Below are 25,216 nucleotides of genomic sequence, written 5' to 3'. Positions count from 1 at the left end.
TGGCTGCAACAAAGCAATGCGTGTTTATTATCACCTTCCTTGCTGTATATTGCTGCTAGGGATGTAGCCTGTCCATATACTACACTAGCCTGTCTGTATACTGCCCTAGCCCACCTGTATACTGCCCCAGCCTGTTTATATACTACCCTAGCATGGCTATATACTACCCCAGTCTGCCCTAGCCTCTTTATATACCACCCTAGTCAATCCATATACTACCCTATCCCACCCATATACTGCCCTAGCCTGTATATATACTACAGTAGCCCACCCCTATACTACCCGAGCCTGTCTGTATATTGCACTAGTCTGTCTATATACTACCCTAGCCTGCTTGTATACTGCCCTAGCCTGCCCCTATAGTACCCAAGCCTGTTTGTATATGGCCCTAGCCCCTAGAATACCCTAGCCTGTCTATAGACTACCCTAGCCTGTCTGTATACTGCCGTAGCCTGTCTGTATACTACCCTAGCCTGTCTGTATACTACCCCAGCCTGTCTGTATACTACCCCAGCCTGTCTGTATACTGTCCTAGCCTGCCTGTATATTGCCCTAGCCGGTCTGTATACTGCCCTAGCCTGTCTGTATACTGCCCTAGCCCTTCTGTATGCTACCCTAGCCTGTCTGTATACTGCCCTACCCCGTCTATATACTACCCTAGCCTGTCTGTGTACTGCCGTAGCCAACCCTATGCTACCCTAGCCTGTCTGTATACTGTCCTAGCCTGTCTATATACTGCTCTAGCCTGTCTATATACTGCTCTAGCCTGTCTATAGACTACCCTAGCCTGTCTATATACTGCCCCAGCCCGACCCTATACTACCTTAGCCTGTCTATAGACTACCCTAGCCTGTCTGTATACTGCCCTAGCCCGCCCCTATACTACCCTAGCCTTGTGTATATACTGCCCCAGCCTGCCCCTTGGAATTGAACATAATGATATGCCAAATAATTTTGCATATAGACAAGCTGCTGTTGCATGTAAATCTGACTTCCTGATAAATTGAAATTTTATTTTTATTATCATGATATAAAATAATTGATGTGGGGGCCTTTTGGTGGGAGCGATTTCATTCTTGGACCCAGGCAGCACAATGTCTTGGGTCAGGCCTGCCCTGCACCGTACAGTTTATTTGCTAAATTCAGTCACAAAAGGTACGATTCACAAATATGAGCGTACGACTGGGCATTGATGGCATGCGTACAAGAGAATCTGAAAGTCACGGCTTGATCATTGGCTCATAATGGGCCCCTCTTTACCCTGCTGCTCTGGGAACACTGTTTCAGTACCCTTTACAAGTATCCAACATCTTGAGGCTCTGTCAGAGCTGGGCTCAGCCCTTCCTTCTCTGAGCTGGCTGCTCAGCTGTCGGCTAATTGCCAACTCTTATCTCTCCACAGCGACTCCCCTGTTGATGATATTCTGCTCGTCAGTCCTGCTTACTTAAGCCGTCCAGTCCAGATCTCTGCCTTCGCCTTGGTCACATCTCTAGAGACGCTCTCCTGTGTTCCTGTTAAAAGACTTGCTTGACTGACATTCCTTCTGGCTCCAGATCCTGCTTGCTGTTCTACTAGGCTGTTCTCTGGCTCCCTGGCATTTTGGCTTGTCTGAGTATCCGTTCTGGTTCCTGAACTCTGGCTATGTTTCGCCTACGTTCACTCTGTTTACCTTTTTATTATTATTAATAAAGTGTGATTTAACTGTACTTCTGTCTCAGTCTGATTGATGGTTTCTGATAGGCTCCCAGTCAAAAATAAAAAAATGTAGACTATGAAGTCCATAGGAGACATAACGCGTAGGGTGATGCATCTCCCTGGTAACGTCATCACGCTATGAGAGAGAGAGTGAGAGAGTGAGAGAGTGAGAGAGTGAGAGTGAGAGTGAGAGTGAGAGTGAGAGTGAGAGTGAGAGTGAGAGTGAGAGTGAGAGTGAGAGTGAGAGTGAGAGTGAGAGTGAGAGTGAGAGTGAGAGTGAGAGAGAGAGAGAGAGAGAGAGAGAGAGAGAGAAGAGAGAGAAAGAAAGAGAGAGAGAGAGAGAGAGAGAGAGAGAGAGAGAGAGAGAGAGAGAGAGAGAGAGAGAGAGAGAGAGAGAGAGAGAGAGAGAGAGAGAGAGAGAGAGAGAGAGAGAGAGAGAGAGAGACTCTCGCTCTTCACTTAACATCACTTACACTCTGAGCTCTCAGTACATCTGAATGGGTGGCTACAAAGGTGGATATCGAGACACAGCTATAAAGAAAATCAATACAGATTGGGGATCAATTAAACTATTCTAAAGTATTTTTGTAACTAGAATTTTAAAGAAACGGAAAGAAACAATTGAGAACAGAAACTTAAAGCAGGCCTGTCCATATTTTCTTTACTGCTTACATGTATTATCTCGACCCCTCCCCCTATCCGCATTCTCCTAGTTTTCATAGGAGCACTACAGCACAGCTGACTGGCTCCTTGTGCTGCTTCACCCTCCCCAGTCTGAGCTCTGTTGCACAATAGATTGGAAGACGTTTATACCGGGCTTACGCTACTTTGCATTTTAAAAATACATTTAATGAATTATTATAGAAAAAATAGCTGTGCTTTTTTAGGTTTTTTATTTTATATAAATCTGCCGGATTTCTGTTTTTTATATGATAAAATGATTGATGACTCTGGAAGTCCTCTGACCGGTGGGAGGATGGGACGGCAGCAGGCTCGGTTGTAGGTGAAATCTGCATCAAGCAGAGTGCAGCTGTCATCGTCCATTCTTCTGGTCTCTTTCACTCAGCATTGTACTCGGCTCCATTCACTAACGCATTTCCCTGCCCATCACTTCTCCATCATGTCAGTAGTGGTGTCCTCTTCCCCATCAATTCCTAATGACCAGCAAGCAGTGAGGATCCCTATCATAGCTGGATCCCCGCTTTACTTTACAGACTCTCTAAATCATTGGTGGGCAACCTACATGATATAGGGACCCCAACATACACCAAAGGGCCCCACATATTATTCAGTGAATGAAATGCTATAGAAAGCTGCCAGAGTGCAAACCTACTACAGCAGATGGTCAGAGACTGATGAAGAGTGACGCGTAATGGGGGATGCCGAGTGTAGGGTAATGGGGGATGCCGAGTGTAGGGTAATGGGGGATGCGGAGTGTAGAGTAATGGGGGATGAAGAGTGTAGAGTAATGGGGGATGAAGAGTGTAGAGTAATGGGGGATGAAGAGTGTAGAGTAATGGGGGATGAAGAGTGTAGAGTAATGGGGGATGCAGAGTGTAGAGTAATGAAGAGTGTACAGAGATGGGGGATGAAGAGTGTACAGAGATGGGGGATGAAGAGTGTAGAGTAATGGGGGATGCGGAGTGTAGAGTAATGGGGGTGCAGAGTGTAGAGTAATGGGGGGTGCAGAGTGTAGAGTAATGGGGGGTGCAGAGTGTAGAGTAATGGGGGGTGCAGAGTGTAGAGTAATGGGGGGTGCAGAGTGTAGAGTAATGGGGGGTGCAGAGTGTGGAGTAATGGGGGGTGCAGAGTGTAGAGTAATGGGGGGTGCAGAGTGTAGAGTAATGGGGGTGCAGAGTGTAGAGTAATGGGGGGGTGCAGAGTGTAAAGTAATGGGGGGTGCAGAGTGTAGAGTAATGGGGGGTGCAGAGTGTAGAGTGATGGGGGATGCAGAGTGTAGAGTAATGGGGGATGCAGAGTGTAGAGTGATGGGGGATGCAGAGTGTAGAGTAATGGGGGATGCAGAGTGTAGAGTAATGGGGGATGCAGAGTGTAGAGTAATGGGGGATGCAGAGTGTAGAGTAATGGGGGGATGCAGAGTGTAGAGTAATGGGGGATGCAGAGTGTAGAGTAATGGGGATGCAGAGTGTAGAGTAATGGGGGATGCAGAGTGTAGAGTGATGGGGGATGCAGAGTGTAGAGTAATGGGGGATGCGAAGTGTAGAGTAATGGGGGATGCAGAGTGTAGAGTGTAGAGTGATGGGGGATGCAGAGTGTAGAGTGATGGGGGATGCAGAGTGTAGAGTAATGGGGGATGCAGAGTGTAGAGTGATGGGGGATGCAGAGTGTAGAGTGATGGGGGATGAAGAGTGTAGAGTAATGGGGGATGAAGAGTGTAGAGTAATGGGGGATGAAGAGTGTAGAGTAATGGGGGATGCAGAGTGTAGAGTAATGGGGGATGCAGAGTGTAGAGTAATGGGGGATGAAGAGTGTAGAGTAATGGGGGGGTGTAGAGTGATGGGGGGGGTGTAGAGTGTAGAGTGATGATGGGGGATGCAGAGTGTAGAGTAATGGGGGGTGCAGAGTGTGGAGTAATGGGGGGTGCAGAGTGTAGAGTAATGGGGGGTGCAGAGTGTAGAGTGATGGGGGGTGCAGAGTGTAGAGTGATGGGGGGTGCAGAGTGTAGAGTGATGGGGGATGCAGAGTGTAGAGTAATGGGGGATGCAGAGTGTAGAGTAATGGGGGATGCAGAGTGTAGAGTATTGGGGGATGCAGAGTGTAGAGTGATGGGGGATGCAGAGTGTAGAGTAATGGGGGATGCAGAGTGTAGAGTAATGGGGGATGCAGAGTGTAGAGTGATGGGGGATGCAGAGTGTAGAGTAATGGGGGATGCAGAGTGTAGAGTAATGGGGGATGCAGAGTGTAGAGTAATGGGGGATGCAGAGTGTAGAGTGATGGGGGATGCAGAGTGTAGAGTAATGGGGGATGCAGAGTGTAGAGTAATGGGGGATGCAGAGTGTAGAGTAATGGGGGATGCAGAGTGTAGAGTAATGGGGGATGCAGAGTGTAGAGTGATGGGGGATGCAGAGTGTAGAGTAATGGGGGATGCAGAGTGTAGAGTAATGGGGGATGCAGAGTGTAGAGTAATGGGGGATGCAGAGTGTAGAGTAATGGGGGATGCAGAGTGTAGAGTAATGGGGGATGCAGAGTGTAGAGTAATGGGGGATGCAGAGTGTAGAGTAATGGGGGATGCGAAGTGTAGAGTAATGGGGGATGCAGAGTGTAGAGTAATGGGGGATGCAGAGTGTAGAGTGATGGGGGATGAAGAGTGTAGAGTAATGGGGGATGCAGAGCAGTCCCATCTCTATACTCTAAATAATGAGTAACAAAAAATGACAAATACTCCCCTCGCCTGGAGAAAAGGCTGGCTCCCTCCAGTGCTGGATATCAGATCTACATTGAGTTAGTTCTGACTGATCCTCCTTTGGTATGAGAAATGTGAGCAGAGCCTCGTAATGAATCTATCTGGTCTCGGCATTGTCACCAAAACGACTTGATTTTCCATTATTCAGTGTTTATGGAACTAGTTCACTTGTATTTCCTTTTCCATATAAACAGGTCATAGACCTCAGCAGGAAATATCACACAACATCATTATTGTAAAAGTTAATTGTAAACTGAGTGTAGACTTTATTAAACTGCCAACTATCAGGAGATTAATGCTGAACTCAGAAATCACTGAATACATCACAGACATGTGTATACAAGTTGTATTTCTGTTCATTCATTCCTGAGATTTACACGGACCCGTCACCCAGCACAACCATTCCGGTGTCCTGATTTTTCTTGGCTTGCAGTTAAGCAACACAGTCTGGTCACCTCCCTGCCCCCCAGCCTCTAATGGGACAGAAAAGGAGCAGCAACAGACTGATGAGGTCATCTTTCTGCGTTCTCATTATCTCAGCACGTTCCTTGTTGTCAGACACCTGATTGGCCCTTATTGTCCCCCACCCCCACTCCCAACAAGTGTTGTTGTGGAGGATACAGGGGTGGCTTTTACAGGTACATAAAATGCGTAACTTACAACGAATGTCCAGATTAATTTATGGGAAAGATTTTGGATGAAACGAATGATCTGGTGACAGCTGGACCAAATGCTTTTGTAACCCAGATACTACTATGTAAAAGTAGCCGTGACATCATCATTGTTTTGTACATAGCCTGTGCATGGAGCACAGTGGGGGAGGAGCATGCTCCACCCACTGCAGAAAACTACGGGGGGGGAGCATGCTCCACCCACTGCAGAAAACTACGGAGGGGGAGCATGCTCCACCCACTGTAGAAAACGATGGGGGGGCATGCTCCACCCACTGCAGAAAACTACGGGGGGGCATGCTCCACCCACTGCAGAAAACTATGGGGGGGGCATGCTCCACCCACTGCAGAAAACTATGGGGGGGAGCATGCTCCACCCACTGCAGAAAACTACGGGGGGGGGGCATGCTCCACCCACTGCAGAAAACTACGGGGGGGGGCATGCTCCACCCACTGCAGAAAACTACGGAGGGGGAGCATGCTCCACCCACTGTAGAAAACTATGGGGGGGAGCATGCTCCACCCACTGCAGAAAACTACGGAGGGGGAGCATGCTCCACCCACTGCAGAAAACTACGGGGGGGGGAGCATGCTCCACCCACTGCAGAAAACTACGGGGGGGCATGCTCCACCCACTGCAGAAAACTACGGGGGGGGCATGCTCCACCCACTGCAGAAAACTACGGAGGGGGAGCATGCTCCACCCACTGTAGAAAACTATGGGGGGGAGCATGCTCCACCCACTGCAGAAAACTACGGAGGGGGAGCATGCTCCACCCACTGCAGAAAACTACGGGGGGGGAGCATGCTCCACCCACTGCAGAAAACTACGGGGGGGCATGCTCCACCCACTGCAGAAAACTACGGGGGGGGCATGCTCCACCCACTGCAGAAAACTACGGGGGGGGGGGCAAGACCAATCACACAGCACAGGGAAAGAGAGCAGAGCTGTGGGAGGGGCCCAGCAGGCTCCACCCATTACAGGCCGCCTGGCGAAAAACGACAGGAGGGGGCGGAGACAACACTAGTCCCCCCGCACAAGAAGAGGGTGCAAGCAGTGAGCTTTATTACAGAAAGAAAAAAAAAGTGATAAAAATTGACGCTCGGTTGGGAAACAAGAATTTTGGCAGCTGCTTAATAAACTTTGACAGCAGCCAATGTAATACAAAAAAATGTAATATAAGCAGCGCTCAGAGATCATATAAGTTGCAAAAAGAAACAATATGTATTGTGAAAATCCTGCGAGCTACTAAATGATAACCAAAATGGCGGCCGACTATGCTGCTGGTACCGTTCACACTCTCTTCAATGGGCCAAGTATATTTCAAATGTAAATAGTACTGCGCTACAGTAACTGAAGTAATGGAACGATAATAATAACAATAATTATAGAAAATTAAGCATCACGGTGCTCGATACATCAAAATATGCATAAATGAATCCGATATCAGTGGATAAACGATGGATAGTCCATGAAAAAAACTGTATAAATAATAAAAGTGAAATAGTGATAAAAAACGAAGATGCAATATCCTGCATCCTGAATCCCATATAAATAAAATAATGAATAAAAAAGGTAAAACTATAATAAATGTTACCATTAATAAACAAAATGTACACAGTAGACCATTCATTCAATAGTTACTAATGAAACATCCCAAATCAAAATCTTTATTCAAACCCCTTGGCACCAAAGACCCTAGTTCATAAATCCACCAGGATCCCCCTTTACCAAGTTCCCGGATATAGTTGTTTCCCCTCCAGGGTTTTTTTTTTTTTGGGGGGGGGGGGGGGGGGCTTCAAGCCCCCAAAATTGTAACCCTCTACAATTTTTAATATGTTGGTCTCCAAGAAGTACAGATAAGAAAATGAGAGGACAACAGCAAGGAAATTCAAACCCAGGGGAGGCTAGAAGTCTTGTATTGATCTCACTTAAAGTGATTATAAAGGTTTGTTATTTAAAAAAAATTAAATAAAATAATGTTATATTTACCTGTTCTGTGTAATGGTTTTGCACAGAGCAGCCCCGATCCTCCTCTTCTGGGGTGTCCTATTGGGGGTCCTGGCTCATCCTCTTCATCAGGTAACCCCCCCATGGAGACCCGTCTTCCATGAGGCACCCGCGCGGGCGTGCTCACAAGTCCCGCTGTTGAATCCATTGACACAGATAGCAGGACTCAGCCCCGCCCCCCGGCTCCCATGTGACTGGATTTGATTGCCAGCAATGGGAGCCAATGGCTCCTGCTGCTATCAATCTACTCAATGAGTACAATGGCTTGTGCTCAGTGCTGGAACGATCGGGCTCAGGTATGTAAAAGGGGGGCAGCTGCAGCACAGAAGGTTGTTCTGTGTAATGGTTTTGCACAGAGCAGCCCCGATCCTCCTCTTCTGGGGTGTCCCATTGGGGGTCGTGGCTTCTCCTTTTCATGAGGTGCCCCCAGGGCCGGACTTACCATTGGGTTTGACTGGGCTCAAGCGCATGGGCCCCGCCCAACAGGGGGCCCCGTCGAGATACATAGCCGAGTGTACTCGGCTCGGTTCACAGTCACTCCCAGTCCCGCCCTATGATGGACATAACACAGGGACCGGGCGTGACTGTGAGCCGAGTACACTTGGCTCGTCTATGGACTGCGAGAGGACCCCAGAGCTGCCGAGAGGACCCGAGAGCCATCGATAGCTGCCGAGAGGACCCGAGAGCCGTCAAGAGCCACCCAGATGTCCCGGGAGCCGTCGAGAGCCGCCATTTTTAAACTTCAAGACTGCAATCACAAGGCTGCACGGACACTGGGGAAAGGCTGCAAATGACAAGGCTTCACTGACAAGGCTGCATTGACAGTGGACAAGGCTGCAGATGGACAGTGACAAGGCTGCAGATGGACACTGAGAAGGCTGCATTGATGGGCATTTAAATGTAAATTATTTCCTTAAACTTCCCTCCTAAACTAGGTGTGCGTGTTATACGCCGGCGCGTGTTATACGTCGATAAATACTGTAATGTATAGAAGGTAGGGCTGAAAGTTACTCAAGCCCAGGGGTCCCCACCACCCTAAGTCCTGCCCTGGGTGCCCCCCATGGAAACCCACCTTCCATGGGGGCACCCAGGCTCGCACGCTCACGAGACCTGCTGTTGTGTCCATTGACACAGAGAGCAGGACTCGGCCCCGCTCTCCGGCTCCCATGTCACTGGACTTGATTGACAGCAGCGGGAGCCAATGGCTCCCGCTGCCATAAATCTATTAAAAGAGGACTCGCGACAGTGGCTGGGCTCGTGCTCAGTGCTGGAACGGTGAAAGGGGTGGCTCTGGGGGGGGGGGGGGGGGGGGCAGCTGCAGCACAGAAGGCTTTCACTTTAATGCATCAAATGTATTAACCTGGGGACTTTAAACTCCTTTAATTGTAGAGATCAGACTCCCTCCGGTGAGATTATTCCTGTATGGGGGGAGCACTTGGAGGTGATCTGTTGAGTGATCTTTGAGCACTATTGAGAAATGGAACCCTCGTCTGAGCACTGGTTGGGATGCACTCTGTGGGATATTGCATCTTTGTTTTTACATCACTATTTCGCTTTTATTATTTATTCAGTTTTTTGCATGGACAATCCTTTGTCTGCACTGATTTACATGATCCGCTGATATTAGAAACACGTGCTGTATTAAAGACAAGCAAATGTGCAATAAAGTGCAAACGTGACCTTGTGCAAATAAAAAATATGCAACATAATGCTAATCAGGGATGGCCCGTCCAATTAGGGGCGCAGGGGCACCGCCCCCTCTATCCATGTGTCTGGCGCCCTGCATGCAGATTAGGGGTTTGCATGTAGTCCAAAGGGGTTTTTATTTTTATTTTTTGAAGCACGTGATTACAGCCAGAGGCTCTAATAGCCTTCAAAAAAGGGTGGGCTCGGGGCGCAGAGCCCACCAGTTGTAGGACAATAGCGAATGAATATTTGCTATTGTCACGCTGATTCTCCGCCCGGCCCATAAGGAAGCGGATCCTGGAGACCCATCTCCCAACTAGCCAAAAGGAGAAGAGATCCTATTGGGCCATGACAAGCAAAGAGGAGGAGGGAGGAGACGTGGAGGCCACCGGGGGAGATGCAGGGGACGAAGCTGCTGCCCATTGTCTGCGAGGGAACAGCTGCCTGTGGGTAAGTGCGGGGCTCATCGATCGACCTGGGATCCCCTTTGCATGGTACAGCAGAGAGAGCAAGCACATCAGATTTGGAGAGGGAGAGACCCTGACCCAAATGACCCGGGGGGGGTGATGTGTGTGGCGAACCCAACTGACCCACGGTGAGGGGAGGTGGTGGGCTATGGGTGACCCGACCAATCGGGGGGGGGTGGTGAGTGTGCCGGACCCAACTGACCCATGGTGAGAGGTCGTGGTGGGCTGTCGGTGGCCTGAGCAACCGGGGGGGGGGCGGGATGGTCTATGCGGACAACTTTACCCAGGATGCCTGCATACATAGATGTGCCTTTTTTAATCATCAACCACGTGAGTTGCTAAATGTTGTACCTTCATTAAATGTAACCACATTGCTACACTTAGAGGCGCCCTCTGTTCTCTTTTATACTCTGTAGTGATATGACACTACTTGTATATGAAGACATTGCTTGTATATCAAGACAACATTTATTTCAAAATGTTGCTTGTCTTACAAAACACTCTCAAACCAAGTTAATGTCAAACCGAGATTTTACCGTACCCAAAGATCACCGAGATTCAAGAAGACGACACATGATGATCGGATTAAACAATATTTGCTGATCCCGGAGTTCAGCTTTAACCTCTTGCAGTAAAAGTCATTTCACTTTCCTCCAGTGAAGGTCATCATGGGGCTCATCCCGTGTAATCAGCCTCCTATCTATATCATTAAAACAGAACATTCAGCTTCCTTATAACCGGCTGCTGGAATATATTGTATACTTTTCCTGCTTCCCTAAGTCACATGTATTAGTACTAATTCAGGAAAGATCAAAGTTCACCCTCCACCCTATTCCTGTGCAGAGCCAAGAAAACTTTCACTGCGATAATGAATAAAGTAGGCGACGACAGAACGAGGCTCTGTTATTAGAGGTAGACAAGTCACAAAGGTTTGATTTACTAAAAGGCAAATAGACTGTGCACTTCACAAAGTGAAGCATTTGCTCCAGAGCTTAGTAAATGAGGTAAAGCTTCACTTTGCAAAGAATACCCAATCACATGCAAGGAAAATTGAAAAAACAGCTTCTGCTCAGCAGGGGCGGACTGACCATTCGGGCACTCGGGCACTGCCAGAGGGCCCCATGCTACTAAGGGGCCCCATCAGGGTTGCCAGCCTCATTAAAACCAGGGACAGTATGTAAAAATCTGTGTTTTTTTAAAAAAATCCCAAGATTATAGCTGCCCCGCCTCTCCAGTATCTTTGTGTGTATGTGTATTCTGTGTGTGTATACTGTGTGTGTGTGTATACTGTGTGTGTGTGTGTGTGTATACTGTGTGTGTGTGTGTATACTATGTGTGTGTGTGTATACTGTGTGTGTGTGTATACTGTGTGTGTGTGTGTATATATACTGTGTGTGTGTGTATACTGTGTGTGTGTGTGTGTATACTGTGTGTGTGTGTGTATACTGTGTGTGTATATACTGTGTGTGTGTGTGTGTATACTATGTGTGTGTATACTATGTGTGTATACTGTGTGTGTGTGTATACTGTGTGTGTGTGTGTATACTGTGTGTGTGTGTGTATACTGTGTGTGTGTGTGTATACTGTGTGTGTGTGTATATACTGTGTGTGTGTGTGTATATACTGTGTGTGTGTGTGTATATACTGTGTGTGTGTGTATATACTGTGTGTGTGTTTATACTGTGTGTTTATACTGTGTGTGTATACTGTGTGTGTGTGTGTGTGTGTGTGTATACTGTGTGTGTGTGTATACTGTGTGTGTGTATACTGTGTGTGTGTATACTGTGTGTGTGTATACTGTGTGTGTGTATATTGTGTGTGTGTATATTGTGTGTGTATATTGTGTGTGTGTATATTGTGTGTGTATATTGTGTGTCTGTGTGTGTATACGAGGGCCCCATGAGTTGTCAGTCCGCCCCCGCTGATGCACAGTAAGCTCCTGAGCAACTGAACAGTCTATTTGCCTTTAGTAAATCCCCCCCCCCCCAGTCACACATGGAGATTATGTCTGTTTTGTTTATCTCTCATATCTGTTCATTAAAGAGCCACTCCGCCCAAAACAGACCTACAGTGCCTTGAAAAAGTTCTCATACCCCTTGAAATGTTCCACATTGTGTCATGTTACAACCAAAAACGTAAATGTATTTTATTGGGATTTTATGTGATGGACCAACACAAAGTGTCACATAATTGTGAAGTGGAAGGAAAATTATACAAATAAATCTGTGAAAAGTGTGGGGGGAGGGGCATTTGTATGGCGCCCCCCGGAGTCAATACTTTGTAGAACCCCCTTTCTCTACAAGTCTTTTTGGGGGTGTCTCTACCAGCTTTGCCCATCTAGAGAGGACATTTCTGCCCATTCTTCTTCTTTGTAAAATATCTCAAGCTCTGTCAGATTGGATGGAGAGCGTCTGTGATCAGCAATTTTCAGGTCTTGCCACAGATTCTCAATGGGATTTCGGTCTGGACTGTGACTGGGCCATTCTAACACATGAATATGCTTTGATGTAAACCATTCCATTGTAGCTCTGGCTGGATGTTTCGGGTCGTTGTCCTGCTGGAAGGGGAACCTCCGCCCCGGTCTCAAGTCTTTTGCCGACTCTAAAGCCCCGTACACACGAGCGGACTTTTCGACATCCAAAGTCCGACGGACTGAGTCCGTCAGACTATTTGATCGTGTGTGGGCTGCAACGGACTTTAGCTTCGCTAAAGTCTGACGGACTTTAGAAATGAAGCATGCTTCAAATTTTCCCGACGGAACTCCGCCGGACCCGGTCCCCTTCGAAAAATCCGCTCGTGTGTATGCTACTCCGACGGACTAAAACCGACGCTAGGGCAGCTATTGGCTACTGGCTATGAACTTCCTTATTCGAATCCAGTCGTACATCATCACGTTCGACTCCGTCGGAGTTTGGTGTGATGGTGTGTGTCCAAGTCCGTTCGGTCGAAAAGTCCGCCAGAACTCCGTCGGAACTCCGGCGGAACTCCTTTGGAGGTCTGTCGGACATAAGTCCTCTCGTGTGTACGGGGCATAACAGGTTTTCTTCTAAGATTGTCCTGTATTTGTCTCCATCCATCTTTCCATCAACTCTGACCAGCTTCCCTGTCCCTGCTGAAGAAAACCATCCCCACCACATGATGCTGCCACCACCATGTCTCACGGTGGGGATGGTGTGTTCGGGGGATGGGCGGTGTTAGTTTTCCCCACACATAGCGTTTTACTTTTAGGCCATAAAGTTGAATTTTGGTCTCCTCTGACCAGATCACCTTCTTCCACATGTTTGCTGCCCCCTCCCCCACATGGCTTCTCACAAACTACAAACAGGACTTCTTATGACTTTCTTTCTCCAATGTCTTCCTTCTTGTCACTCTTCCATAAAGGGCAGATTTGTGGAGAGACGACTAATAGTTGTCCTGTGGACAGATTCTCCCCCCTGAGCTGTGGATCTCTGCAGCTCCTCCAGAGTCACCATGGACCTCTTGGCTCTTCTCTGATGAATGCTCTCCTTGCCCGGCCCGGTCAGTTTAGGTGGATGGCCAAGACTTGGTAGGTTTGCGGTTGTGCCATACTCTTTCCATTTTCCGATGATGGATTGAACAGAGCTCCGTGAGATGGTCAAAGCTTGGGAGATTTTATTATAACCCAACCCTGCTTTATACTTCTCCACAACTTTATCCCTGACCTGTCTGCTGTGTTCCTTGGCCTTCATGATGCTGTTTGTTCACTAAGGTTCTCTAACAAACCTCTGAGGGCTTCACTGAACAGCTGTATTTATACTGAGATTAAATTACACACAGGTGGATTCTATTTACTAATTAGGTGACTTCTGAAGGCAATTGGTTCCACTAGATTTTAGTTAGGGGTATCAGAGTAAAGGGGGCGCCATACAAATGCCCCCCCCCCCCCCACACACTTTCACATATTTATTTTTAAAACATTTTGGAAACCATTTAGGGCCGGTTCACACTGCGGGCGATGCGAGGCGACACGACTTGCCTCGCCGCGATCTGACAAGTCGCCCCCGTTCTGTACAATGGAACCGTTCTGAGAGGAGCGACTCGAGTCGCTCCGACTCAGAAAAAAGGTTCCTGTACTACTTCTGGGCGACCTCGGGGCGACTTGCATTTACTTCTATACAGAAGTCATTTGCAAATCGCCGCTGAGGTCGCGGCGAGGCAAGTCGGTGTCGCCTCGCATCGCCCGCAGTGTGAACCGGCCCTTAGAATTTTCCTTCCACTTCACAATTATGTGACACTTTGTGTGGGTCTATCCCATAAAATCCCAATAAAATACATTTATGTTGAAAATGTCAAGGGGTATGAATACTTTTTCCAGGCACTGTATCAGTTTTTGGTAGGGAGCTCCGGAGTCTGCACAGCTCTGCCCATTATAAGGGATTCCCAACATCCTCGCTGGATTTTTTAAATGTATTTTATATTATAAAGAATGTTACCAGGAACACAAGGTGGGGAATTACGGGAGGAGGATTTTGTTGTTGGCGCATCCAAGAAGCCGAACGCAGACTTGGCGCACCAGGCTCCACCTACAACTAAGATATGACATTTAGGTGGACGGGCCCTGTACAGAAGTGGCACCCCTGTAAAGCCGGGCGGCAGATGCACATCATCCCGTTGACCTTTGAACTGGGAATTCATCTCTGGTCATCTCTGCCTGGGGTTAAATAGCCAAAGAGCTCACATGTCAGACACCAGACACCAGCGTATTCCTTTTCCGTGCTATCTGTAGCCTACGACCGTACATCTCGGCCACGCAGCCTCCACTTATTAAAAGCAGCGCAATAAAATCCTTATCTACACTCGCTGCTCGGCCAACGACAACGCATGGCAACAGCTGCCATGAGCAAGCATGGCCCGTCCATATCATGCAAATGAGCCGTGTCTTCTATTAGGATGACAAACACAATGCAATTATTCTTTCCAAGATCTCGGCCCATCCCCCATTATGTGCTGTACAATGAGGAGCTCTGCAAAGCCGCGACTCTGCTGAATCATTTATATCACCTTTCAGGGCTCCGGTTTCCATCCCTAGACAGGGGAACGCAGAGCGGATCGATCATTACCAAAGTGCGGCCGTTATCACCATGACATGTCTATTACAAAGGTTATAGTGGCCATCAAGGGAGAGAAATCGGGTTCACGCTGAATTTTGCCTGTTGGGGTTCACCCAAGGTGCTAATTTTGACAACTCCTTGCTAAGGCTGTTAGGAAACAAGCGGCTGCCGGCTTACTAGCAACCAGCGAAGCACCCTTATATTTGATTAGCGACCATGGCCATATTTGCCCAGTGACTATGACCAGATTTCGTAAGCAATCATGGTCATATTTGGTCAGCAACCATGGCTATATTCGTTAAGTAGCCGTGGCCATATTTGGCCAGCAACCATGACCATATTTTGTAAGCAATCATGGCCATATTTGGCCAGTGACCATGACCATATTTGATCAGAGACCACGGCCATGTTTGGCCAGCAACCATGGTCATATTTAGTAAGCAATCATGGCCAAATCTGGGCAGTGACCATGACCATATTTGATCAGAGACCATAGCCATATTTCGTCAGCGACCATGACCATATTTAGATACCAACCAATGGTTATATTTGCTAAGTGCCCATGGCCATATTTGGCCAGCAACCATGACCATATTTGATCAGAGACCACGGCCATGTTTGGTCAGCAACCATGGTCATATTTAGTCATCAACCATGGCTATATTCGTTAAGTAGCCGTGGCCATATTTGGCCAGCAACCATGACCATATTTAGTAAGCAATCATGGCCATATTTGGGCAGTGACCATGGCCATATTTTGTAAGCAATCATGGCCATATCTGGCCAGTGACCATGACCATATTTTGTAATCATGGCCATATCTGGCCAGTGACCATGACCATATTTTGTAATCATGGCCATATCTGGCCAGTGACCATGACCATATTTTGTAAGCAATCATGGCCATATTTGGGCAGCGACCATGACCATATTTGATCAGAGACCACGGCCATGTTTGGCCAGCAACCATGGTCATATTTAGTCATCAACCATGGCTATATTCGTTAAGTAGCCGTGGCCATATTTGGCCAGCAACCATGACCATATTCAGTAAGCAATCATGGCCATATTTGGGCAGTGACCATGGCCATATTTTGTAAGCAATCATGGCCATATCTGGCCAGTGACCATGACCATATTTTGTAATCATGGCCATATCTGGCCAGTGACCATGACCATATTTTTTAAGCAATCATGGCCAAATCTGGGCAGTGACCATGACCATATTTGATCAGAGACCATGGCCATATTTGGTCAGCGACCATGGCCATATTTAGACACCAACCAATGGTTATATTTGCTAAGTGCCCGTGGCCATATTTGGCCAGCAACCATGACCATATTTCGTAAGTAATCATGGCCATATTTGGGAAGTGACCAATGCCATATTTTGTAAGCAATCGTGGCCATATTTGGCCAGTGGCCATGACCATATTTGGTCAGCAAACAATGGCCATGTTTGGTCAGTAACCATGGCCATATTTAGTCATCAACCATGGCTATATTTGTTAAGTAGCCGTGGCCATATTTGGCCAGCAACCATGACCATATTTAGTAAGCAATCATGGCCATATTTGGGCAGTGACCATGACCATATTTGATCAGAGACCATGGCCATGTTTGGTCAGCAACCATGGTCATATTTAGTCACCAACCATGGTTATATTTGTTAAGCACCCATGACCATATTTTGTAAGCAATCATGGCCATATTTGGGAACTGACCAATGCCATATTTTGTAAACAATCATGGCCATATTTGGCCAGTGACCATGACCATATTTGGTCAGCGAACAATGGCCATGTTTGGTCAGTAACCATGGTTATATTTGGTCAGCGACCATAGCTATATTTGGCCAGCAACCATGGCCATATTTAGTTAACCATGGCTATATTTGTTAAGTGGCCATGGCCCTATTTGGCCAGCAACCATGACCATATTTGGTAAGCGACCACGGACAGATTTGGTCAGCAACTATAGCCATATTTGTTAAGCAACCATGGCCATATTTGGCCAGTGACCATGGCTATTTTGCTGAGAAATCACTTTGAAAAACACCCCCTAGCATTTCTAGCAGTAGCCATCTTTAGTAAGGGCAGCTGGTTCATGTAGCATTTACTTCCAGGAATCCATCTACCCTTAGCTCAGCCATGCAGACAGGAGGGTGTGCTTAGCTCAGAAAGCCCCTCTTCCCAAGAAGACTCCAGGGATGTATAACAATTTTGACCTAGGCCAGAAACCAGGAAATAACTGAAGAAATACACTATATTACCAAAAGTATCGGAACGCCTGCCTTTATAAACACATGAACTTTAATGGCCTCCCAGTCTTAGTCTGTAGGGTTCAATATTGGGTTGGCCCACCCTTTGCAGCTACAACAGCTTCACCTCTTCTGGGAAGGCCGTCTATGACAGCTTCCCGACGATGCTTAAATGCGAAACGCGTAGGAGTTGTGGGAGACATACGGTCTTTGAATACAAGCCAGGAACAGGTCGGTCCAGTGGAGGGAGATTAACACCACCTGCGGAAAATCAGTGGCTTGCCCGATTTTAGAGCGGTTTTCTCATTGCTGGAAAGGCTTGGTGTTGGCCAATAGACACATTGAAATGTGAGTGCAATACGTTTTTTATTGATTTTTCCATTAAAGTTAAAACGATTTTACACTATATTGGTTCCATTTAATTTTGTATGAATATATGGACGTTGAGGAATTGCTAACGGGAGGAATGCGTTGTGGATTGGTTATCCGTTGAATGAACCGAAGGCTTACTGATTGGGGACATCTGCTGAGTGGCCATTCTGCTTGGCGACGGTGGCACAGTTTTGGTTATTTTAGTTGACACAAGTGGACTTTTGATTAGAAGATGATCGGTGATTAAGACGGCACAATTGGAGCAATCAAATTAAAATATCGCACAATATGGACGCTATATTTTTTGCAATGATATATTTTGGATAATATGGGGGCACAGTGATTATTTAGTGAATATAAGTATTATTAAGCATATTCTATTGAGAAGGGGGTAGTATAAATAGTGAGTGGGAGGCGCAATCCCCTAAAGATATACATATACGTCTATGGCAGTGATGGTGGACCTTGGCACCCCAGATGTTTTGGAACTACATTTCCCATGATGCCCAACTGCTCTGCAGAGTGCATGAGCATCATTCGAAATGTAGTTCCAAAACATCTGGGGTGCCAAGGTCCGTCATCACTGCCATAGACACCCTCCTAGACCTTGTGGACGGCCTTCCCAGAAGAGGTGAAGCTGTTGTAGCTGCAAAGGGCCAACTCAATACTGAACCCTCCAGACTAAGACTGGGATGTCATTAAAGTTCATGTGCGCGTAAAGGCAGGCGTCCCGATACTTTTGGTAATATATTGAACCTTCCTATCCATTTACTGATGCTAGCAGCATAAGGATTACAAATTGTGTTGATTGAGAGTGAAGTTCCGCTTTAAACTACATTCAGGCAAAAGCTGTAACACCACAATACCTTCTAGTCTCTGCAAAATTTACAAAATTAATTCATTTCAGTTTCATTTTCCTAAATGTTCCCACAAAACGATGGGGGTGCCCCCCTTTAATTCTCACCGGTCCCTCGGCTCGACCCAATTAAAGAGATTATACACTCAACCATCACTCTCTCTCCCGCTTGGGGACCTTGTAATACGTCCGCCTGCCAAGTGAACACAATGGCGGCATTGTCCGCTTTGTGCTGATGTTTACCCACCGGCTCTCCTACAGAATAGCAGCATTGGGTACCATTTATCTCGGGGAGGAAAAGCTTTGTTGGACGCAAACAAAACACTCCGAGGATAATCAAAGGACCGGGCTGGATCTTAAACCCTCCCTGACAAATATGGACATATTCTATACCTCTAAAAACAGACGTTGGAGAGGTTGTGACCTCGCGGAGCTCCCGGCAGGTGCAATGTTGTTGCATTAGACAATTGCTGCAAAGGCGATTCACCTTTAATGGAAATGTCACCTTGGAGGAACGTCCCATTACAGGGCTGTGTTTGCACTGGAAGGTTTTGCATTATTATTATTATTATTAGCTTTTGTCCATATATAGTAGCTCCAGTGGTGGCTAGTCCTAGTTATCAGAGGATGGCTGGATGTGTAGGAAACATCCATATGAAGATGTCCTGGCTTCCAGCTTCTGGGATGAGTATGAGTGGTCAGTAGGGAAATTCGGCTTAGCTTATTATTGCTGTGACCCCATTCAAGAGATTTTCCATACTTCCTGCCCCTGATTCACCAGGACAAGAAAACATCAAGATTAATAGAACTAATATCAGTCCCTCCACTCACATCAGGGTTCAAAAGATATCATCCTGGACTCCGACCCCTGCTTTTTGACCCAACATTTAATCACTATTCAAATCCTGCCCCCTTCACCTCCACAACGTCTCCAAAATGTTCTACTGAACCAACAAAACGACCAAGGCACTAATTCACTCTCTTATCTCTCCCTTTACTATTCTCTATGACTATAACTCTCTCCTCATTGGTCAACTTCTACACAGACTAGACCTCCTTCAGTCTATTATAAATGCTGCTGCCAATGTCATCTACCATACCAACTTCTCAGTGTCCTCCATACCTCTCAGCCAATCCCTCCACATCTCTCTGCTCCCTCGATTGGCCTCCTCTTTGTGTTCTCAACCCCAATATCTAAACTGACCTCCTCTCAGTGTCCTCCAACCCTTTCTGCCAATCTTTTCACTGGACTCCTCAGCGTCCTCCGACCCTCACTGCCAATCCCTTCACTGGCCTCCTCTTGGTGTCCTCCACTCCTCTCTGCCAATCCCTCCCACTGAACTCTGCTTAGTGTCCTCCAACCCTCTCTGCCAATATCTAAACTGACCTCCACTCAGTGTCCTCCAACCCTCTCTGCCAATCTTTTCAATGGACTCCGCTCAGTGTCCTCCAACCCTCTCTGCCAATCTTTTCAATGGACTCCACTCAGTGTCCTCCACCCCTCTCTGCTAATCCCTCCCACTGGCCTCCGCTCAGTGTCCTTTACCCCCCTCTGACAATCCATCTACTGACCTCCATTCAGTGTCCTCCACCCCTCTCTGCCAATCCACCCACTGCTCTCCGCTCAGTGTCCTCCAACCCTCTGCCAATCCCTCCTATTGACCTCCACTCCTCTCTGCCAATCCCCTACTGGTCTCCACTCAATGACCTACACACCAATCCCTCCACTAACCTACAATGTCCTCCACCCCTCCCTGCCAATCCCTCCACTGGCCTTCACTCAGTGCCCTCCACCCCTTTTTGCCAACACCTCCATTGGCCTCCATTCAACCTTCTCCATCCCTCTCTGCCACTCTCCCCACTGGCTCCCAGTCGCCCCAGCAAATAAAATTCAAAATACTAACCTACTAAGTACAACCTACAAACCATACACAACTCTGCCCCCAACTGCATCACCAACTTCATCTCAAAGATCACCCAAACTGCCCGCTCCGCTCCTCCCAAGACCTCCTGCTCTCTAATTCCCTCAAACTCCTCCTTTTCTCTTCCCCAGGACTTCTCTAGAGCCTCTTCCATCCTCTGGAATGCCCTACCCCAATGTGTCCAATTATCTCCTACTGTGTCCACCTTTAGATGATCCCTGAAAACTCATCTTTTCAGGGAAGCCTATCCTACCTCCACCTAACAACTGAACTTTCTCCATGAGCTCATCCCTCTACAATTATAACCCTTTGGATCACTTGCTCCACCCTATTCGATTTCCTCAGGATCCGGGCCTCCTCAGGAGAACTGTAACCTCTCAGGAGAATTGTATTGTAACTGTATTGTCTCCTTTGTATTGTAAAACACTGTTGGTGTTTAAATCCTGTATTAAAATAATGAAAACTGGGGCCATCAGACTCAGATAACCGAAAATATCTGGCAAATGTTCTAACATTTCCTCACTATTCCCATCACTTCCTGCCCTTCTGACACCATGCCACCTGCATGGAACTGATATATTAATCACTTCAATATCGGTCACACACCCCCCCCCCCCCCATCCTTCCTGCCCAGGCCAATTTTCAGCTTTCAGTGCTCTCACACTTTGCATGACAATTACGCGGTCACGTAACACCGTATGTATGACCACGCAATGACATTTTTATCATTTTTTTTTTAACAGATAGAGCTTCCTTTTGGTGGTATTTAATCACCTCTGGGGTTTATTTTTTCTGAACAAATGAAAAAAAGACAGAAAATTTAGAAAAAAAATGTTTTTCTTCGTTTCAGTTATACAATTTTGCAAATAAGTTATTTTTCCTCTTCACCGATGGGCACTAATGAGGCTGCTCTGATGGGCACAGATGAGGCGGCACTGATGGGCACAGATGAGGTGGCACTGATAAGGCGGCACTGATGGGCACTGACAAGGCGGCACTGATGGGTACCGATTTTTCTTTTATAAAATTTTGCAAATAAGCTATTTTTCCTCTTCACTGATGAACACTGATGAGCCTTCATTGATGAGCACTGATGAGGCTGCACTGATGGGAACTGACAAGGCTGCACTGATGGGCACTGATAAGGCGGCACTGATAGGAACTGACAAGGCTGCACTGATGGGCACTGACATGGTGGCACTGATGGACACTGTTTTCCGTAATAAAACTTTGCAAATAAGCTATTTTTCCTCTTCACTAATGCACACTGATGAGGCGGCACTGATGGGAAATGACAAGGCGGCACTGATGGGCACTGACAAGGCGGCACTGATGGGCACTGACATGGTGGCACTGATGGGCACTGACATGGTGGCACTGATGGGCACTGACATGGTGGCACTGATGGGCACTGACATGGTGGCACTGACATGGTGGCACTGATGGGCACTGACATGGTGGCACTGATGGGCACTGACATGGTGGCACTGATGGGCACTGACATGGTGGCACTGATGGGCACTGACATGGTGGCACTGATGGGCACTGACATGGTGGCACTGATGGGCACTGACATGGTGGCACTGATGGGCACTGTTTTCTGTAATAAAATTTTGCAAATAAGCTATTTTTCCTCTTCACTAATGCACACTGATGAGGCTGGACTGATGGGCACAGATGAGGCGGCACTGATGGGCACTGGTAAGGCGGCACTGATAGGAACTGACAAGGCTGCACTGATGGGCACTGACATGGTGGCACTGATGGGCACTGACATGGTGGCACTGATGGGCACTTTGTTTTCTGTAATAAAATTTTGCAAATAAGCAATTTTTCCTCTTCACTGATAGGCACTGATAAGCCTGCACTGATTAGCACTGATGAGGCTGCACTGATGGGCACAAATGAGCCTGCAATGATGGGCACTGACGGGGATGGACGGGTTACTTTGGGGGCTTGGTCCCCTGGACCCCAAACTCTGCACCTGAGTCCCTAGGCACTAGCCCTACAGCCTCCCATGTCGGTGTATTTTTAAGACCCATGGCCACAGAGAAAGCGTTGACACTTTTTACTGGGGTATCAAAAATCAAAATTTTGCCCCTTAAATCAAGTGGGGGTGTCATTTTGTAGGGAACCCTTGGGGAAATCTAACGAGAGCACACTGAGTTTTCTACGGTGTGCCGGTACTGAGCTATACCAGTTCAAAATGCGGTTTTCCGGTTACTAGAAAGTTCTGGTTGGGGTACCAGGCCCAAACTCGATTTGTATGTACCCCTAGACGTCCTCTACAGAACCCTGAACTTTGGTGTTCCTGTGATACATGGCCCGGGATTCGGGTACTTCCCGTGGGTCCCCAATTTTGGGCGCTTGTAGTACTCCCTGGACCCTTGATGCTCAACTAGTTTTTGGCCTGTTTTGACCCAGTAGGAACTGGGAAACCAGAGCTCAAAGTCGGTAACTTTTGACCCAACGACCAAATCGGTTACATTGTGAACTTCTGCAAGCGAGTTCGGGTACTTCCCCTGGGGCAGGTAGGCTGTCACAGCCGAAATGCGTTAGCCAGTTAGATTTTTGTTATACTATGTAGCAAATAAAAATGAATATTTCAATGAATGTTACCGAGTATTCGGCTGAATTTTATTATATTCCATGTGGACTGAGTGTGGAGACACGTCAATCAGAGCACCGGCCTGGCCATTAGAAGCAGAGTCCTGTAGCGGAGGGAGGATAAAGTACTATTTTCCTATTGCAACAGAGTTGCTTTTCATTTTTTTTCCAGCATGCTGGGCTGTTTATTTTTACATTTTTTTGCTGGAGTTCCCCTTCAAGCCCCTAAGTGCTGGCAGCTATGCGTTCTTCTTTAAACCTTTATTCCCTTGTTCTCCTTTTGCACCGGAGCTCGGCTGTCAGTGTAAACATCTGTTTCCTTAATTGCTGGAGGCCGCCGTGCAGTTAAATATGAATGTTAATTAAAACCCCAAAGGAAAGTGATCCTGACATCTAACTATACCGCCGGCACCCCGGACTAATCCGGTAACGGTGGTGCCGGAAGTCTTACTGTCAGGAGGCCAGGTGTAGGATGAGGCTGGAGAATAATGTATGATCCGGGAATCCGAGGCTTTCCTATGGAACTGCCACATAATTTACACCCAGCAGCTTCAGGTTTTTTTTTTTTAAAGGAAACCAACAAAAAAAACAAAAAATGGCAGGCCAGGCGGCACCCTACCAGGGGTGGGCAAAATAATTGCTTGCCTATTAGGACAATTTCTTAATTTCTTGTATACATGTTAAAGTCAGCATTTTATTCCTTTGTGCTAGAAAATTACTTAACACTGTACCCCAAATATTATGGATTTTCTAAAAACAGAGGCCCTGGAGAATAAAATGTTGGCTGTTTCACTTTTTTTTTATTTCACACAATAGAATCTCTCTCTCTCTCTCATAGTGTGTATGGGGCTAATTAGCAAATTAATATTAAGCAGGGGCCTAATTAATTCACTAATGTCTTCCTGCTTCTCCTCCTGGGCAATCAGGAAGTGGGTCAGGAGACCCAATTGGGCAGGAGTCCTAAGACCCGATTGGCCCAGGGGAGAAGCGACCACCGGGACTTGGGAGATACATTGGAAACCGCCAAAGCCACAACCTGGATGGGGTAAGTGCGGGGCTGGCAGGCGGCGATCGATCGTTTGAGTAACTGGGAGGGGGGGGGGGCCAGGGGTGTGTGAGGGTTTTTTGCCACCCCCCTTCCCCCGATAAATGTTTTTAAATTTATGTAAACCCTTTATCCCAAAAGGAAAAAAAATAATGATTATAAGGTATTAGCTGGAGTTTAGCTTCAGTTTGTTAGTGTACCCCAGACTGGCAATGCTGTTGTCCTAAGGGGCCCACTGTGCTCCTTCCTCCAGACTGCGGGCACTCTAATACAGGAGGTGTGTCACTGGCCAGATTACCAGGTGAAAACAGAGAGAAAAAAGCTTATAAAAAAGGAAAATGAATGCAGCTGTCACATCTAATGATTGGTAAGCTGCAATACATTACATTATTGGTTTTAAAGTGCAATGCAAAGATAATAATTTGGCAGTCTCTGAGAAACTCTTTCCCTACTAGCCGGTGCGTTGGGGCCCAAATCTGGTGTTGGGGCGCCCACAGAAAGTCCCTCCAATTCCAAGTATAGGAGCCTGCACTGTATCCCAAGAAAAAAAAACACTGTTCCCCTTTAGTAGGAGTAGTGGTGTTTGTCCAGTGGCCTCCCACCAACTCCTGTGCTCCAGAGTGTGTGGGGGGGGGGGGGGGGGCGCTCTAATACAGGAGGTGTGTTACTGGCCAGATCACCAGGTGAAAACAGAGAGATAAAAGGCTAAAAAAGGGAAACGAATGTAGCCTCCACATCTACGGATTGGTAAGCTGCAATATAATACATTATTGGTTTTGGGTTTAATACCGCTTTAAGGTGCAATGCAGAGATAATAATATGTCATTCTCTCATAAACTCTTCCTTACTAGCCGGTGCGTTGGGGCCCAGATCTGGTGTTGGAGCACCCAAATAAAGTCCCTCTAATTCCAAGTATAGGAGCCTGCACTGTGTCTCAAGAAATAAATACTGTTGCCCTTTAGTAGGATTAGTGGGGTTTGTCCAGTGGCCTCACACCAACTCCTGTGCTCCTTCATCCAGAGCGTGGGGGTGTGGGGGGTCACTAATACAGGAGGTTTGTTACTGGCCAGATCACCAGGTAAAAACAGAGAGAAAAAAGCCTAAACAAAAAAAACAAGAATGCAGCTC

At 47.1% G+C, this 25,216-nt stretch overlaps 1 protein-coding gene across 1 annotated transcript in view; it reads right to left on the bottom strand.

Moving 5' to 3' along the window:
• The window catches only part of ESPN (espin), a 347,402-nt gene that overhangs the window by 126,743 nt on the left and 195,443 nt on the right, over positions 1 to 25,216 (bottom strand).

This window comes from Lithobates pipiens, unplaced genomic scaffold (assembly GCF_037356315.1).
Source record: "Lithobates pipiens isolate NorthernLeopardFrog02 unplaced genomic scaffold, aLitPip1_a1.2 Scaffold_27, whole genome shotgun sequence".
NCBI classification, from domain to species: Eukaryota; Metazoa; Chordata; class Amphibia; order Anura; family Ranidae; genus Lithobates; species Lithobates pipiens.
This window is presented reverse-complemented; position numbering and strand designations above follow the sequence as displayed.